The sequence below is a fragment of the Crotalus tigris genome, unplaced genomic scaffold (genome assembly GCF_016545835.1).
Source record: "Crotalus tigris isolate CLP2741 ecotype Arizona unplaced genomic scaffold, ASM1654583v1 scf7180000017782.1332974, whole genome shotgun sequence".
NCBI lineage: Eukaryota > Metazoa > Chordata > Lepidosauria > Squamata > Viperidae > Crotalus > Crotalus tigris.
Genome location: NW_024096632.1, coordinates 53675 through 71547, shown reverse-complemented (window position 1 = coordinate 71547; position 17873 = coordinate 53675). Strand labels below are relative to the sequence as shown.

Genomic DNA, 17873 nt, shown 5'->3' with positions numbered 1-17873 from the left:
GTCCCCGGGGCTGCAGGTTCCACTTCCCCCTCGGTGTCTCTCCCTTTGCGGCTCCAGGAGCTGGGGCAGCCGTAGGGCTCAGGATTCTCCTCTCCTAGGGAGCTGAGAGTTCTCTTCATCAGGTCAATAGCTTTCTCTAGGATCCAATCTGAGTACAGTGCCCAGCTTTCTCCCTCTTCACTTGCGTGCAGGGATTTCTCCATCTCCTGCTTCCATTCTGGTTGCTTGGCCCCCCGTCTCAGGGTCATCTTTCTTGATTCCTTTCCCCACTCACTTTTCTTTCCAATGCCCATTGACCAGCGAGGCTTGTGGTCCCATGTCTCCACCACTTCTTCTCCTGAGGAATCTGACCTCTCGGATCCCAACATCCGGCAAGGTTCCAGTTGGGGCAATGGCTGTCTTTCCAGGGAGTTTTCCCCCTTTCTTGCTCCATTGTCTGACATGGTAATTTTTTGCAAAATCCCCCGGCAAGGGTCTCCCTTCCAGGTGGATTAATTTTGAAAGTCCTGTCTAATGTAAGGACCCACCCCACTTTGCATCTTAAGAAGACAGAACTCTTGGAATAATTCTTCCAACAGGCATCCTATATTAAGAGAAAATGGTTGCAGGCATTCTAGACAGGACTTGGGGTCCAAGCTCTCCCATTCAAGGTTTTAAGGGGTTCCCCAGTAGCACCACCCAATCACCCCCTTCTTCCAGCGACAGTCTCAGGCATTACACTCCCACCCCCTTTTCCTTACTGCTGGCTGGATGGAGACTTCAGAGAGAACTGCATGAAAGGTAATAGCCCCATTCTTCTGGTTAGTCCTTTTGGCGATATCCACATTTAGTCTCTTTGAAGTGTACTGAAGGAAGTGAGAGCCATAAAGCCCCTTTGTTCACCCCCTTCCCTTCACCGTATGGCAGAATCCAGGGAAGGCAGAAATGGGGTTTTCTATAGTTGATAACTAGAGATGAAATATAATTGGATTCTGACATAGAGTCTCCACACTTTGTTGCAAGAGGAGATAAACTTAATATTGTACAGGCATCAAACCGTATTAAAGCCTTTTCTGTCCCTTTTTCTAATATTTTTGTGGAATTAACGTATATTAATCTTCCTTCACCTTCAGGTCTCTGTCTCACTCCTGTTTTAGCTACACCTACATATATACTAAAATTGAAATATGTTGGCATTGATGGATCATAACGTTGTATCTTCTTGTCTTCTCCCTTACAAACTGAATATTGTGTGTTATTTAATTGACACGTTGATTGAAATATACATCCCTTAGGTGCTTGGGTATGATATGCCAAGGTTTTAATTACTGCATTCCCTTTGGTGGCGTTCGTAATGCAGGCTTCACATCCTTCTGTTTTTGTTGCTCTCCTATATCATTCTCTAGAAAGGGAGAGATAGATAACCATGGACAAATATACAACACTAAGGATTTGCATTTTAGTCACTCTTCCTCTATATCCAAACTATGATATTTTCTAAAGGCTTCTCGTTGTTCGTCCTGGACTAGTTAAATTGAAGGAGTATCTTCTAAAATATATCTTACCACTCCAGTCAATATCTCAGTATATTCCTCAAAAGGTTTCAATTTCTTCTCAATGAGTACTATATCACATGGTCCAAAATGTTGAGGGTAAAATTTACCCCACAATTGTTTTTGTTAGGTATTGTTACTGATTGTGATGCTATGGAAGTTATATTGATGTTAAATTTGATTACGGCCGCTAGGCTGTTAGTAGGGCAATATTGGAAGAAGGAATCTTTGCCTACCTTGCAAGAGTGGTTTTTAAAAGTTTCTTATTTGGCGGAAATGGCAAAGATTTCGGCTTTCTTAAAGGAGCAATCGCAAGAGAAATTCTTTGCGGTATGGGAAAAATGGATAAATTTTATACAATATAAATTGGATATAAAAATATCATTTAGCTTTCTAATAACTTGTATATAAATTTTAATATTTTATAAATTGTACTTTTTTATATCTCTTTTCTTCTTTGTCTTTTTTCTTTTTTATTATCTTTTTTTCTTTCAAGTACTTTTTCCTTTTAATACGTATGCTTTTTTTACATATATTTTATTGTTAATTACTTTATAAATTGTTTATGTAAGGTATTTAGATATATTTATGACTTATATTTTTTTCAATTTTTTTAAGATTCTTAAAAATTTTAATTAAGCCTATACTCAGCTCTGGGAAGATCGGGAGGGATGGAGAGGGAGGGTTGGGGTGGGTGGGCGAGGGTTGGTTTTTTTTTGGTTTTTTTTGCTTTTTGTAAAAATATCTAAAAATTTTCAATTAAAAAAAAAACAAAAACAAAATGTTCTTCACATCCGGTATGTCTTACACAGTCAATACAATGGAAACAACAATAACAATCAATATAGCATTTACAGTCACAGTACCAACACATCAGGTAAGTGATTAAGTTCTTGAATCTCTCGAGGCTGTTGGGATTTTGGGCACAATATGGATGTGAATTTGTTCCTGGTTCGGCATGCAATCACAAGTCCTATAAGAGAAAGAAAAATAGTAAACCCTAATCCCACCCTGTCATATAGATCTGGTTTGGACATTCGGTTACTGTCCCTTGAGAGTGATTTTTAAAGGTTCTGGATTTGGAACACAGGTCCACTGTTCTTTTGGTTCAGCTACTGGTCCCTTCACTCATGTGTAGTGGGTCCACCCTTTTTCTTTCGTCCAGACTGCGGCTTCAGAGGTTAGCAACACTTGGAATGATCCTTCCCACTTAGGTTGCAGTTTTTCCTCCTTCCACGTTCAGATCAGGATCCACTTTCCCACCTCAAACCTGTGGACAGGAAATTTCAAAGGGGGTGTTTGGATCAGCAAGCCTTGTTTCCTGAGATAAGACAAAGCAGAAAACAGCCCCAGTATCTAATTCTTTATAAACATGTCATTGGTTTTCATATTGTGGAATTTCCCACTTGAAATAATTTAAAATCAACTTGAATGCATTGAAATAGCCTCACCATTAGATGTTATAGAGCATTTTATGTATTTGTCTACATATCATATAACCAACCATATATTAACCATGGAAAAGTATCAATTATCCCTCCCCTAGCCATTCCTTTTGTCCGTATTTACAAACACATTGCTTAGTAAAGAGCCAACAAAGGAGCGCTCACCAAACTCTGCTTGAGTTTGTTTGCATACAAATCTTTATTCAAAACAACATAGCTCATTTATAATCCCAAAATTTTTCTCAACTCCTTCGTTTTAAACAAGGGTTGAATTACAATTCCTTCAATTCTCTTAGATATTATGTTTTTATCAGTATGTCCTGCATACAGACATAAAAACATAAAAAATAAAACAACAGTATAGGTGTATTCAAGTTCTCCTCATATTTCATTACTATAAGAATGGGTATTAAATTTCACATCCACCCCACCTTCCTCCTAAAGCAGAATTCCAAACAGAAAAAAAAGTTAAAACGAGCAGCCTCCCCTTCTCTCTCTCTCTCTCTCTCTCTCTCTCTCTCTCTCTCTCTCTCTCTCTCTCTCTCTCTCTCTATCTATCTATCTATCTCTTAAAGCAACACAGCAGCTGAAAACGAAAGGGGGGGGGAGAAGAAGTTTTGCGAAAAATCTCACCACTAAAAAAAAAAAAAGTCTTCTCTCCTTCACATGCATTTGCCATCTGCAGTTTACAATTTCTTTCACAGCCTGGGAGGGAGTGGGTGGGGAAGAAACTCACTCACACACACACACACACACACACACACACACACAGAGAGAGAGAGAGAGAGAGAGAGAGAGAGAGAGAGAGAGAGAGAGAGACAGACAGACAGACAGACAGACAGACATACAGACAGACAGACAGGATCATATCCACACATTCACTTCCTTTCAAACTGCTTGTATAAACACTTTCACATACAGATATTTCATTTCTTTCTCTTGACAAATCAATAACTATTATTATAATTTCAAGGAGCTGTTCAAAAGCCAATGCACTCTTTTCCCTCCCCTAGTAAAAACTGTCATCTTCTTCCCACACTGAATAAACTTGCTGCTCTCTCTCGTGTTTAGGGCAATCTTCTTTTAAAAGTGGCCCTTCATTCCACATCCAAAGCACTTTCTCTCCCTATTCTGGAATTCACCTTGAAATTCCCCAAATCCCCTTCCTCTACTCCCATTAACATACTGGTTCCTTTCACCCCTCCTATATCTTGTCTCAAAGGGACTCTGCTTATCCCCAAACTCTCTTCTAGGAGGTTTTTCCTGCTTCATCACTTGCTGTACTGTTGCTACCATCATCTTACTTTTCTGCCTTACTCTCTCTGTATCCCTCTGAACATACACTTTCCTCCTTCTCTGGCTGTTGTTGGGGCCAGGTTCCAATTCCTCCCACCAAACAAAGCAACACAAATTCACCATATCTTCTTTAGTCAAATTTAATCTATCAATTATCTTATTATAAGGCGACTTACCCCAATTACTTAATAGGAGTCCTAAAGGACTCCCTGTATCTATGCTCAACCTAGGATTCTTCCTAATTTTCTTCACACATTTCCTTTTGGGAACACTCCGAGAATTGCCCATACTGGTTTACCGTACTGTTATCTTATCCTTACCAACCTAATGAGACCACCTTTTGCTTCACCAAGCTCCTGCTTCTCCCTTTTTCTCCACCAATCCTCTCATGAGGGTATGGCAAAAACTAAAGGGTCAGCTCCCACACCATCTTGCTACCCCCTGTGGTACTTGGGACGTCTAATGTACTCCTCTCACAGATCTCAGATTCAAACAGTCCTCCCCCAACCGCCTAAGTGGTTTTTTGTATCTGGCCACCCCAGATTTTACTCACCTAGGTTCATGCACAAAGTTACCCGATTTTTCCTGAGGCCGGCTATCTCTATTCCTGGTTCCCTCACCCTTCGTTTCTATTTGCAACTTCTATTTAGGTTCGTAGGGATCTAGGGTTCGTTCAGCACCCACCACTCCTGGAGTTCGAAGCTGGACTGTCGAACTCGACAGGGCATGCCTTCCACATTGTCCTCCAAGCTAGGGAGTCCCAAACAAAATCCCATTGAGTCCCGGGTTTCGGCACCAAAATTGTTAGACACAAAAATAGTCACAAATTGAAACCCACTCTGAGTTACAAATAGAAAAGAAGTTTATTAGACTTCACAACAAAGTCTAAAAAAAATAATGGTTTGCAAAGCATGGTGGATTCAGGAAGGCAATGCAATGTAGCCAAGCACTGAACCACACCCCAAATTCCAAAATCACATATTATTATACATCCTATCGCGATGCCCCATTCCCTCTCCCATGGCCCCATTGGCTTAGGCTTTGGAGGTTACAATCTATCAAAAGCGCCTAAACAGAATACATTCCAGTAGGGGTACTCTTATGTCCCGAGCCTTGCAAACGGCTCAGGCGTTTGCAGGCAGTCCCGGGCAGGTGCAAAGCTGCCCGGGACCAGACAGGCTGTCGCCAGCGCTGTGCGCATGCGCGGATGCTGGCGCGGGAAAAGTATCGCATTTACCCGGGAAATGTCTATATAAGAAGCTGGGAGGTTTTGGGAGCTGCTGAAGCCATCTACTTGTAAGCTGAACGCAGAATAAAGAAAACTGAGAACTTCAACTGCTTCTCGTGTCTGCTTCCCGCCAAGGACTCAACACTGGCGACGAGGATGGGATTGCCTTACACCGCCTGGAAAGGAAGAAGTGTAAGCTTACCCAAGTGAGTCCTGAGCGGCGGAACGGCGTCGACTCGGCAGCTACCCGCCAATCCAGTGCGCATTCGGGGGTAGGCTGGCTGATAGACCCGTCTCCTGAAGATGGCGAAAATCGGAAGGCTTTCGGAATTCGACGTCTCACATCCAGAGCGGTGGGAGTCATACGTAGCCAGGGTGGAGAACTACTTCAAGGCAAACCAAGTGAGGGAAGAGAGCTTGAAGGCTGCCACCCTGCTTTGTGTTTGCGGTCAAGACGCCTTCGACATCGCAGAAAACCTTGCAGCACCTGTTCCAGTAGAGTCTGTCAGCTACGCAGATCTGAAGAAGCTACTGAAGGAGCACTTCCACCCCAAGATGTCCGTCATCGCATGGCGCCACACCTTCGAGCAGAGGAATCAATGGCCCGGTGAGTCGGCCAAAGAATTCATCGCCGCATTACGGAAGGCCGCCAAGCACTGCGAGTTCAAAGACCTCGAAGAACGACTGAGGGACCGATTCGTGTGCGGGTTAAGGCATCGAGATCTACAACAGAGACTTTTCGCTAAAGAAGAATTGTCCTACCAAGATGCCTTAAGGGAAGTCACCGCAGAAGAAGCAGCAGGCGGCGCTGTCAAGAACATGCGGCCGATCAGAAACAGTCCAGAGGTTGCATCCGTGCACCAGGAAGACGTCCAAAGAAACTCCGAGGAGGATCCGGACGAGGAAGTCGACCGTCTCCACCCCACGAAGGAAGAAAAACAGAAGGGAAGCTCTTCAGCTCCGCTCAAGTGCATCGGCTGTGGAGGTCGCCACAGGAGAACCGACTGCAAGTTCCGCTCCGCTACCTGCCGGGCATGCGGCAAACAAGGACACATTGCAGCTGTGTGTCTGGGCCAACGAAAGGTACAACCTCAGGAAGAACTGCGCCTGAAAGGTACCAGATTCCCCAGCCAGAATAGGGTAGGGTTTTGCGCTTCGCGAAGAAGCATCCTTAGGACAGGCACACACAAGCCCATTAAGAAAAAGCTGTCACTCAAGGTGAAGCTACAAGGGGTTCCATTATCTATGGAACTAGACACAGGGTCTGCCTTTTCAATTATCTCCTTGCATACATTTAGGAAGATTTGTTCCGGTAGTGGAACTCAGGCCAAGTTAAGGCCTTCTGACATTGTGTTAACAGATTTTCAAAATTCAAGAGTGTGTGTTAAGGGGGAGGCCACCCTTAACGTGCAATACAAGAGTTTTGAAGGTCCACTAGACTTATTAGTAGTAGGGGGTGAACGAACAAGTCTCATAGGACTCGATTGGTTTGAGGCCCTGGGGATACACGTCACAGGACTCAACAGTTTACAAACACTCGACCTACAGGAAGTCTGCAAAGAATTTGCAGATGTTTTCAGCCCCCAGCTGGGCACATTCAAAGGACCCCCTGTGTCCTTAAAGCTAGACCCCACTGTCACTCCCATTAGAATTAAAGCAAGAAGGGTCCCTTTTGCTTTAAAGAGTAAAATTGACACTGAGTTAGACAAACTGATTCAACAGGGAATCCTAGAACCTGTTGATTCCAGTCCTTGGGAGACCCCCATTGTCACGCCTCTAAAGGCAAATGGGGACATTCGCATTTGTGCTGACTACAAATGCACTCTGAATAAGGCATTGCAGCAACATGCCTATCCTGTTCCTGTGGTCAGTCATATTCTGGCCTCCCTCAAGGGGGGGCGCGTTTTTGCAAAGCTTGACCTAGCTCAAGCGTATCAACAGCTGCCTGTTGATGATGATGATGCTATAGCTCAGACTATTGTGACCCACAGGGGAGCCTTTAAGGTAAAAAGGCTGCAGTTTGGAGTGAATGTCGCTCCTGGGATTTTCCAAAGCGTAATGGAAAACACACTGCGGGGCATACCAGGGGGTTTGCCCCTACTTTGATGATGTCTTAATTGCAGGAGACTCCACACACATTCTAGCTGAAAGGCTAAGAGCTGTTCTGTTAAGATTCAGGAAATCAGGCCTCAAGCTCAAAAAAGACAAATGCAAGATTGGGGTGCCTTCTACTGAATTTCTGGGGTTCAAAATTGATGCTGCTGGGATTCACCCTGCTGAATCCAAACTGACTGCTATTTTAGAAGCACCTAGGCCAAAGTCCAAGGCCGAACTTCAGGCCTTCCTGGGCCTCCTGAATTTCTACAATTCTTTTCTTCCACAAAAAGCTAGTGTAGCTGAGCCTCTTCACAGGCTACTAGACAAGCAAGCAGTGTGGCAGTGGTCACAAACGCATGAGGGTTGTTTTAACAAAGTCAAGGCTTTGCTCACTTCTAACAGTGTACTTGCACATTTCAACGAGTCCCTTCCTGTGTGCATCGCTTGTGATGCGTCCCCTTACGGGGTTGGAGCTGTCCTGAGCCACCTCAGGTCTGATGGAACTCAGGTTCCTGTTGCATATTACTCCAGAACATTGTCTTCTGCTGAGCGCAACTACGCTCAGATAGACAGGGAGGCTCTGGCTGTTGTTGCTGGAATTAAAAAATTCCATGACTTTCTATATGGCAGGCACTTCACGGTCTTCACTGACCATAAGCCTCTGCTGGGACTGTTTACCACACGTAAGCAGACTCCCCAAATCATTTCCCCTAGAATGCTTAGGTGGTCTATTTTTTTGTCTGCATATGATTTTTCTTTACTCCACAAGCCTGGAAAAGAAATGGGCCATGCTGATGGCCTCAGTAGATTGCCTCTGCCAGTAGTAGAAGCTGACCCTGCGCCAGCTGTCAACATTCTATCAATCCAAGCCTTGCCCGAGCTCCCTCTTAGTGCCAGGGATGTTGCCGCTGAATCAGGTACAGATCACACACTTTCACGTGTCCGTTCCTGGGTTTTGTCTGGTTGGCCTGAGCACTGCCCTAGTCCTGAGTTTCAGAGTTTCTGGTCCAAAAGGAACGAGCTGTCCCTTTCTCAGGGTTGTCTGCTTTGGGGAAACAGAGTTGTCATTCCCACCTCAATGAGGACTAGGGTCTTAGAATCCCTCCACGAGGGTCATCCTGGCATTGTTCGTATGAAGGCTCTTGCGCGCAGCCACTTGTGGTGGCCTGGTTTAGATAAAGATATTGAGGCTAAGGTGCATGCATGCCACCTGTGCCAACGATCTCGCCCAGAGATGCCCCAAGCTCCCGTGCATAGATGGGAGGAAACACAGTCCCCATGGTCTAGGGTGCACATTGACTACGCTGGACCCTTTCAGGGCCAGTTCTTCTTGGTCCTTGTTGACAGCCATTCGAAATGGCTTGAGGTTGTACCTGTCTCATCCACCACCACTGCAAAGACTATTCAGGTACTGAGGGGGATTTTTGCTGCACACGGGCTGCCAGATGTCATTGTGTCCGACAACGGCCCTCAATTCACTTCCTCCGAATTCCAAGCTTTCTTACAGGCAAACATGATTCGTCATGCCACGTCTGCACCCTTCCACCCGTCCACCAACGGTATGGCTGAACGTATGGTGCGCATCACAAAGGACGCATTGAAAAGACTCACCTACGGGGACTGGCATCACAGGTTGGCTGACTTTCTCCTTTCTTATCGCACCACACCGTCCACTTCTACAGGGAGAAGCCCAGCTGAACTTCGTTGGGGGCGTCAACTTACTACTAAACTTGACCGGTTGCATCCGGACAGACTGCCTTCATCTACCTCACATCCTAGGGCACCTAGACAAATACTTGTGGGTGCCCCGGTTTGGGCTCGCAATTACGGGCCTGGTCATACATGGGTCCCCGCTTCTATTTCCAGGGTCACAGGTCCTCTCTCCTACGAGGTAGCCCTGGACAACGGTCGTGTCCTGCGTCGGCACATCGACCAACTCCGCCCTCGGCGGGACTTTTCAGATGAGACTCCTGGGTCTTTTCCAGGGGGGGAGGGGGACCCTTTGGAGCAAAGGGAAGGGCATGAGCTGCTGCCCATCTCCACTGATGGAGCCACAAACGGCCCATCCCAGGGTTCCGCGAGAGCTCCGAACAAGAATTCTATGAGCCTACCTAATTACCAGGCATCCACGCCTACTCCAGCCAGGGAGTCACCCCGGGGGCATACTCACTTTCCACACACATCACACAGCACTCCAGTCACGGAGGATACCCGGGGGCATCCCAACAAATCATTCCCCGCAAGAGAGCTGGCACACAATCCCCAAGGTTGGCCTGACCTTACCCCAAATCCTACAGGGGGTCAAACATACAGGGAGGTGGTCGAGGAACCAAGTCCCGACTACAACACCTCTAGCCCAAATCAGGGAGTAACTGAGTTTTGGGAAAGTACAGAAACCCACACAAGCCCGGACACAGAACGGGGTTCAGGGAATGGTCAGCCTCCTGACAGGTCTTGGATGGACCTAGGAGGTTCAACAGAGACGCCCAGCAGTGGCTATCACTTCAAGGGGCCCGAGGGTCTACAGCTAGGCAGGTCAACCAGGTCACAAAGTGACAGAAGCCCTGGCCTGACGAGCCCGGTGGGCGAGCAAGCAGGCCAGGCAGCGGGGCACAGTCCTTGGAAGGCACCAAGGCAAAATAAGGAGAACAGGCTCACATCTCCCTCCAGTCAGGGAACTCATGCTAGTAACCCAGAGCTGAGAAGGTCACAGAGAGCAAAGAAGTCTCCTAAATACTTAGAGGATTACATAACATTGCTGGCTAAACAAAAGCCAGGTAACGATAGGAGCACTGAGAAGCAGAACACTGCATAAAATAAATGTTTATATGTTGGTAGTAGTTTTAGCCCGGGGGAAAGGGGTGTTATGTCCCGAGCCTTGCAAACGGCTCGGGCGTTTGCAGGCAGTCCCGGGCAGGTGCAAAGCTGCCCGGGACCAGACAGGCTGTCGCCAGCGCCGTGCGCATGCGCGGGTGCTGGCGTGGGAAAAGTATCGCATTTACCCGGGAAATGTCTATATAAGAAGCTGGGAGGTTTTGGGAGCTGCTGAAGCCATCTACTTGTAAGCTGAACGCAGAATAAAGAAAACTGAGAACTTCAACTGCTTCTCGTGTCTGCTTCCTGCCAAGGACTCAACAGGTACCAGGTACCAAAAGGTGCTTAAAAACAATTCCTAGATGGTGACTCACACTGGGCCCCATGGTAATTCCTGTTCTCCCCCCTTCCTCCACCTGAGGCTTGTATGTTCCCTATATACTCAAAGCATCTACTCAGGCAATTGATTATACAATGATAATTATAAAATATAAACTATGATTATATGATAATACTAAAAGTATATATATTTTTATTTTTAAATTTCCCCCACAAGGCTGAACACATGAACAACTCTTTTTGGAATTTTTTATTGAGCATCACTCATCCATTTAGATGTGCTTTTAATTTGTGATTTTAACATAGTATAACCAACTTGTTAGCAAGGGAAAAGCAAGTTGACAGGTCATTAAAAACATTTATGCATCATGTCAAGCCATTAAAAGTATGTTTTAGTGCTCAATGTACAGATTATGAAACTAGAAACCTTTATTAAGCCTTCAGGATATTACATTATTAGAAGACTGAACCACCACAAACATTAGTTTCAATATAGTAGTTTAGAGATTAAAAAGCAAGTTCCCCCTTCTCAATGAAAATGCATTACCCCAAAATGAACAAAACAATAAACAATTTCATTAAAATTGCAGATGCTAATTTATATGCAGAGGCGGAAAGGTAGAAATAATTACTGCAACTGAAAGCAAAATACAGTGCCTATTAGTATATCAGATAAAATTATAACAAGGAAACTGGTGTAATTGCAGTTTGCTATGGTAAGAATTAAAAAATATATTCTTTAAAAGGGACAAAAAACAAAAGAAAAAAGGTATATGATCTTAAGAAGGAACAAATAGTTTAAACTTCCACAATCCGTATGATAATATCAGTGCAGATAAAAGTAGTAATCTATTAGGCAAAAATGTTTCAATATGGTTAAAATTATCCATAATTGTAATTTTTTTCATTTATTATGTTACATTTTCAGCCATATTTTTAAATGCTAAAAGATATTTATAGACTTTCAGTGTTTCTTTAATAATAGTTGACAATGAGAATTAAATCAATGTTTTATGCTGTATGTATTTACATGCTTTAAAAACACAGACAGTAAATTGACAAAACAATTATTAGGTGATAGCCCCATTTCATCAAAATATTTATTGAACATTGTAATCAAGGACAGTAGCACCTACTGCTTACCATGTGGCATCTATACCATCCAGAAAGCTTACAATTACACCAGGTAATTTTGGAAAAGTGGAGCACCACTTATTTCTTAGCCATTTCTTTGGCAAGAAAGTATTGTGAAATTTACAGCTAGCTCTTATCTTTTGCACTGTTATGTTTCTCACTCATCATTTATCCAATTGTGTTTTTTCCCCCTTTTGCCTGGGATAAGGAATTACAAGATTTAGGTCTTCTTTTAGGTCAGCTTGAAAATTATTATTGGGCCCCACTGAAATACTGGCAAATGTTAGAATTCCCATTTGAACAGTTTCGGTACCTGCACTTAATACTGCAGGACATGTTTGGAAAATACAGGGCTGTAGATATAATTTACTCATGATAAGCTTACATTTTGGGATAATCCCAGTTTTAGAGTAGTGTCTCTGTTTTGGGCCTCTCAGATCATTAATACTTTGAATTAATTTAGCTCTGAGTAAATGCTTTTCAAAACTTATTTAGAAATAGAAAGAAAGTCAAGTTTAATTTACCTCAGAATACAGGTAATCCCCGAGTTGCAAGTGTTCCCTTAGCGAACGTTTGAAGTTACGTGATAAGCGACCCCAGTGCTTACAAGCAAATCCCAAAATTACGAATATTGCCACACCACGGCAGTCGTTCACCCTTACAAGCGACCGCAATGGCACTGCAACATTCACCCTGGTTATTCCCTCCCTTCCATTCCCACCCCTGGTCTCCCTAGGTACGTGGTGGTAAACCTATGGCACGTGTGCCACAGGTGGCACACAGAACCCTCTCTGTGGGCACGCACGCCATTGCCCCAGTCCTAGGCCTTCAGTCCTGTCCATGAGTAATCTACATCAAAATATCCCTGGGCAAGTGGCTTTTTAAGCTGGGTTTTATAAAACCTTTTTGCTTTAGGCCTCTGCCGCCATGTGCAAAAAAAATAATTCAATCAATTTCAACTTCTCGCGGGGAAAAAAAAGATCTTGCAAAGTTAGAACTGATTGATTGAACTTTATTTTTAGTCCCACACAGCGGCGGAGGAAGTGACACATTGGAGCTGGAAAGAAGGTGCCGCGTGGGGGTGGGGGGAGCAGCGGGAGCAGGGTGCTCCACGCGAGGGGTGGGGCGGGGCCTGTGCATGGGGTAGAGAAGCAATGCAGCGGGGCTAGCATAGTGATAGATCAGTTGCTTCCCTCCCTCTGCCAGACACCTGCCGAAGCTGCGCAGGGTAAGATTCCCGGGCTCACTCCTGCTCAGATGCCCTCGCCTCCCTCAAGGATTTTTTTACTAACCTGCCTTTCAGCTGCATTCTGTTTCTGTCAGAGAAGAGAACTTCATAGCTCTGCATACAGAGCAACCAAAGCTGTAGCTGAATGAGCAGGTGAGGGGGAAACCTGCCCCACTTGTTCCACGGCCACTTTTGGCCGGGCTGCATTGCAACGGCATTGAGCACAAGACATGAGGTGGCAAACAGCCACACCCTGCTGAAACCAGCTGTTTGCCGCCTCCTGCGCAATGCTGCTGCCATGAGGCCATGGAACAAGTCGGGCAATGGTAAGAAACCGGTATACCAGTTCCTTACCTCTGCCCGGCTTGGTCCGTGGCTTCATGGCAGTGGCATTGAGTGTGATGTGTGAGGCAGCAAATGGCCGCCACCTGTAGCAAACAGCCACGTCATGCTGAAACCAGCCATTTGCCACCTCGCGCATCACGTCCAATGCCGCTGCCATAGGCCGTGGAACAAGCTGGGCAGAGATAAGGAATGGTATACCAGCTCCCCCTTCCCCTACTCCACTTGCTGCTGGAGGGCTTGCCTGGTATTTGCAGTGGACTGCGGAGCCTCAGAGTGTGCCAGTCAAGGGGCCAGCAGGCTCTGGCTGCTGATGGACACAGTTGGTCCCCATGTGCTCGCTGTGTGCGGGGGCTGATGGTATCAGGCAGCAGCCACTCCGATACCTGCTTTGCCTTGCCTTGCCTTGCCCTGTGGCAATGGCACCCCTGCCATGCCCCCTGCCTGGTCTCGCCTCACCCCACAGGATGAGCCTCCTGCCCACCATCTCACCTGCCAGTGACCCCCTGGATCTCCCCCAATCCTGCCCAACCCCCACAGGCATCCCTCCCCATGAGCAACATCGAGGTGGCCATGCCCATCCCGGCCACGCTCACCCAGTCTGCCATGACTACTGCAGCCACGCCCACCCACTGGGCCATGCCCACCCAGCACCTGATGATAAATAAGTGGCGTTTGGGTTGCAGTTTGGGCACTCGGTCTCTAAAAGGTTCGCCATCACTGCCCTAGGTGTTAGGCCTTCAATACTTACCGTACGAAGATCAAGATCCTTCGCTTTCTTGGCTGCTCCAGTCCTTCGGTGCATTCACAGAGAATGGAGGCCTAAAGTAATGCAAGATCATGCTAGATCAGTGGCACAAGTTCTCACACTACTGATCTCGCATGATCTCATGGTACTTTAGGTCTCTGTTCTCTGCAGAGGGTGTCATTTCCATGTGCCTCTGGAGGCTGGATCCAGATGCCGGAGGCCTTTTCTATGCTGCTTGTGCCTAGATCTGAAGCCGGGGGAGGCTTCTACATGCATCTGGATGCCTGATCTGGGCATTATAGACCTAGTGATGGAACAGGCCCACAAGGCCTCCCTGACCCACTAAGATACCTCATGCTTCCCCCTCCGTTCATGCCACGCCGGACTCACCTTGAAAAGATCTGTCTCATCTCTGCCACAGTTCCTGCTGCCACCTGGAAGTGAGGCTGGGAAACACTTCTGCATGCCTTCAGAGGCTGGATCCAGACACCAGAGGCCTTTTCCAGGCTGCTGCCACCAAGATCTGAGGCCAGGGAATGCTTCCGTGGCCCTCCGGATGTTGGATTGGAGCATTGGAGGCCTTTTCCAAGTTGCTGCCATCTGAATCTGAGGCTGAGGGACACTTCTGTGGCTCTCCGGATGCCCGATCCAGGCGCCGGAGGCCTTTTTCAAGCTGCTGCCACCCGGATCTAAGAACAGGGGATGTTTTGCGGCCCTTCAGATGCCCAATTAGGGCATTGGAGGCCTTTTCCAGGCTGCTGCTGCCTGGAAATGGGCCTCTGGAGGGCTGCCGAAGCATCCCTGGCCTCAGATCTGGGCAGCAGCAGCCTGGAAAAGGCCTCTGGTGTCTGGATCCAGCCTCTGAAGGCATGCAGAAGTGTTTCCCAGCCTCACTTCCAGGTGGCAGCAGGAACTGTGGCAGAGATGAGACAGATCTTTTCAAGGTGAGTCCGGCGTGGCATGAATGGAGGGGGAAGCATGAGGTATCTTAGTGGGTCAGGGAGGCCTTGTGGGCCTGTTCCATCACTAGGCTCTCCATGGCCTTCCCCACCCTGAGATACCTTATGCTCACTTAACAAGCTGCTTGCATTTTAACAAGCAGGGAGTGATCTCATTCAAGGTATGAGATTCACTCCTATGAGTTTCAAGTTACAGATGGAATGGAGAGGCTCCATTCCATTCGTAACTCAAGGACTCCCTATACTTTTTTGTGGCTTATTCAGCTTAGGCCCTTGCTATATGGTTTATTTGATCTACACATTATTGCTACCATTAAAGTTGCATGTACATTCAAAAAAACTGTCTGTGCGTCATAAGCCGGTAACCCCCCTTTTTAGGGGACTGAGGAACATTGCTGAAATTGATATTATTTTTGTGACCTTTAAAATGATGAGTTCAAACAATAACCCAATACTTTCAGATCTAAGAAGGGCTCTTAAAAAGAGAGCACACCAAACATTCCTTCACGATCTTGGGTAGCTTTCTATCTCACAATGAGGCATTAACATTGTCCCTGATCCATCACATTAGCTGCCTCCTATAGTAGCTGCTCAAAGGAAGCAAGAGGAACAAGGATCCAGCCCATAAATAGCATCTTCAAGACCACCGTATCCACTTCATCAGAGGTCACAGCTCAAAAAATATCCCAGGTAATGAAAAAAGATGATGATTGCACCCTACCCAAGATTTAAGCAAATCTAAGCTAAATGTCAGCAAAATAGTGTGCTAATTGATCACAGATCCCTGATGTAGGTCTTTCCTAATAGGTAATTGCAGCCTCAAGATTAATTGCTGATGCAATAAGAGGGGAGAAGTAATGGTGCTTTGCTTCTCTTACCACTATGGAATAGGCCCAAATGTGGCTACATATTCATGCTTGGTCAGATTGTCTTCTGGATGTTTCCATCATTGATCTTATTAGGGCTTCTGTTGCTTTATTTCCCACAGGTTATCAGTAAACTAAGGAGCCATCAGGAATGATCCAACAGAGATTGCTTGAGGGATAGTTTGTCAAAAGCTTGGGTCATCTTATCATGCCAAAAGTGAATCAGGCCTTTAACAAATTCATTTGCTCCCCAAACACTTGTTGGAAGTTATCTAGATTCATGAGGTATCAGAGGTGGGATATATAATCAGCTGCATCTAAATCAGGAAGTGATCTGACCATGCAAAGGGCTGATGGTAATGACCTTCTCATCCAGATCACAAAGCAATGGCAAGATTCAAAGAGTGCTGGCTTATATGTATTGGGCCTGAGATTTCCATGGAGACCATGAATTCATGCGTTTGATTTGATCTGGTATCCCTAACATGTAGGTGGAACTCCCCCAATACCAAAGGTATGGAATTTCCACTATCAGTTCAACAGTCAGATCCAGAAGCCAGAGATGAACCCAGCTAAGCAACAAGATGGCTAGTACACCAATGGGTTCCCTAGCTTGATTCTATAGGACAATTCAACACATAAGCACTCGCATCCTATCATAAGAACAGAAACATTGTTGCAGAAAAGATCTCTTGAAAGATGAAATCACTCCCTCTCAGTGCATTGAGGCTGATGCAGGACCTGAAACTAAGTCAGGCAAACTTCTGAGAGAGGAATATCATCACTCTTGTTCAGTCAGTTGTAAGTAATATATGCCAGGCCTACCCACTAATTTATCATTAATCATAAATGGATATGGTCTTATGACAGACCTGTATTCAAATCCTACTCCAAGGACAGGTGCACTAATCATTCAAGTATCAGGTCCCCATATACTGTAGATTAGCACAAAGAACTAATGTTCCCTAGATTTAATATATCTAAAAAGTTGCTCCCATTTTTGTTCCTGCTAGGCTGCAGAGGACAATGCCTGATTAGAACAGATTCATTTTGGTTTCTTGTAGTACTATCACCAATTACCACAACTCTGTCTTGTAAGTGTTGTAACTTCTCTGCTATTCAGGAATCTACCTATTTACTGTAGTTAAGATTTCCAGTGTCATTTTTTCTGCTTTGCAGACTCAGCATCTCCTTCTTAGGTGAGTGCTTGAAAAACTGATTGATTCAGAGTATCTTCTATCTTTTGCTTCTGGTTACTTTTAGTCTGATCTTTCATTGGACTTTCTTCTTTACAATGAATGGCTGCTTTTGTTAATTTCTGCTTCTCTTTGATTTTCATCTTCTTACATGCTTTTCCATTTTATGGTTGTGTTGATCCATCAATTCTGTTGCACTCATTTCTTTTTTCAAAAAGTTGCATAATAAAAAAAATAAAAAGCATGTGATAGAAGTGTGTATACCAGCACATTATCATCAGTTCCCACAGCAAAAAGGCTACACAGTCTCACTGTTTATTAAGGAGCAAATAAGGAGTAGTTGAGACAGAACACACTGATGAAGAGCAATTGCAGGTTCAAATACTCATACCTTCATTTAAAAGTCCTCAAATAGAAGCACACTGGGTGCTGACAATCAAAACAGAGTGCATTAAATGGGTTGAAACAATGATTTGCTTCAGTAAAAAATAGCTTTTAAAAATCCTTCATTTTCTTTGGAATTTTGTTTTATGCAAGCCTTACATTTTTCAGTAGAAATAAGAATGTTTACCAGTATTTTTAAAGACCACTTTTTTATAAAACATAATCCAAAATTGGCATCCTAAACTGCTTCTATCCCTTCCCCACT

At 45.1% G+C, this 17873-nt stretch overlaps 1 pseudogene; it reads left to right on the top strand.

Annotated features, from left to right (window-relative positions):
* Positions 1 to 6752: 6752 nt before the first annotated feature.
* LOC120307450 lies at positions 6753 to 14491 on the top strand (annotated as a pseudogene).
* The last annotated feature ends 3382 nt before the right edge of the window (positions 14492 to 17873 follow it).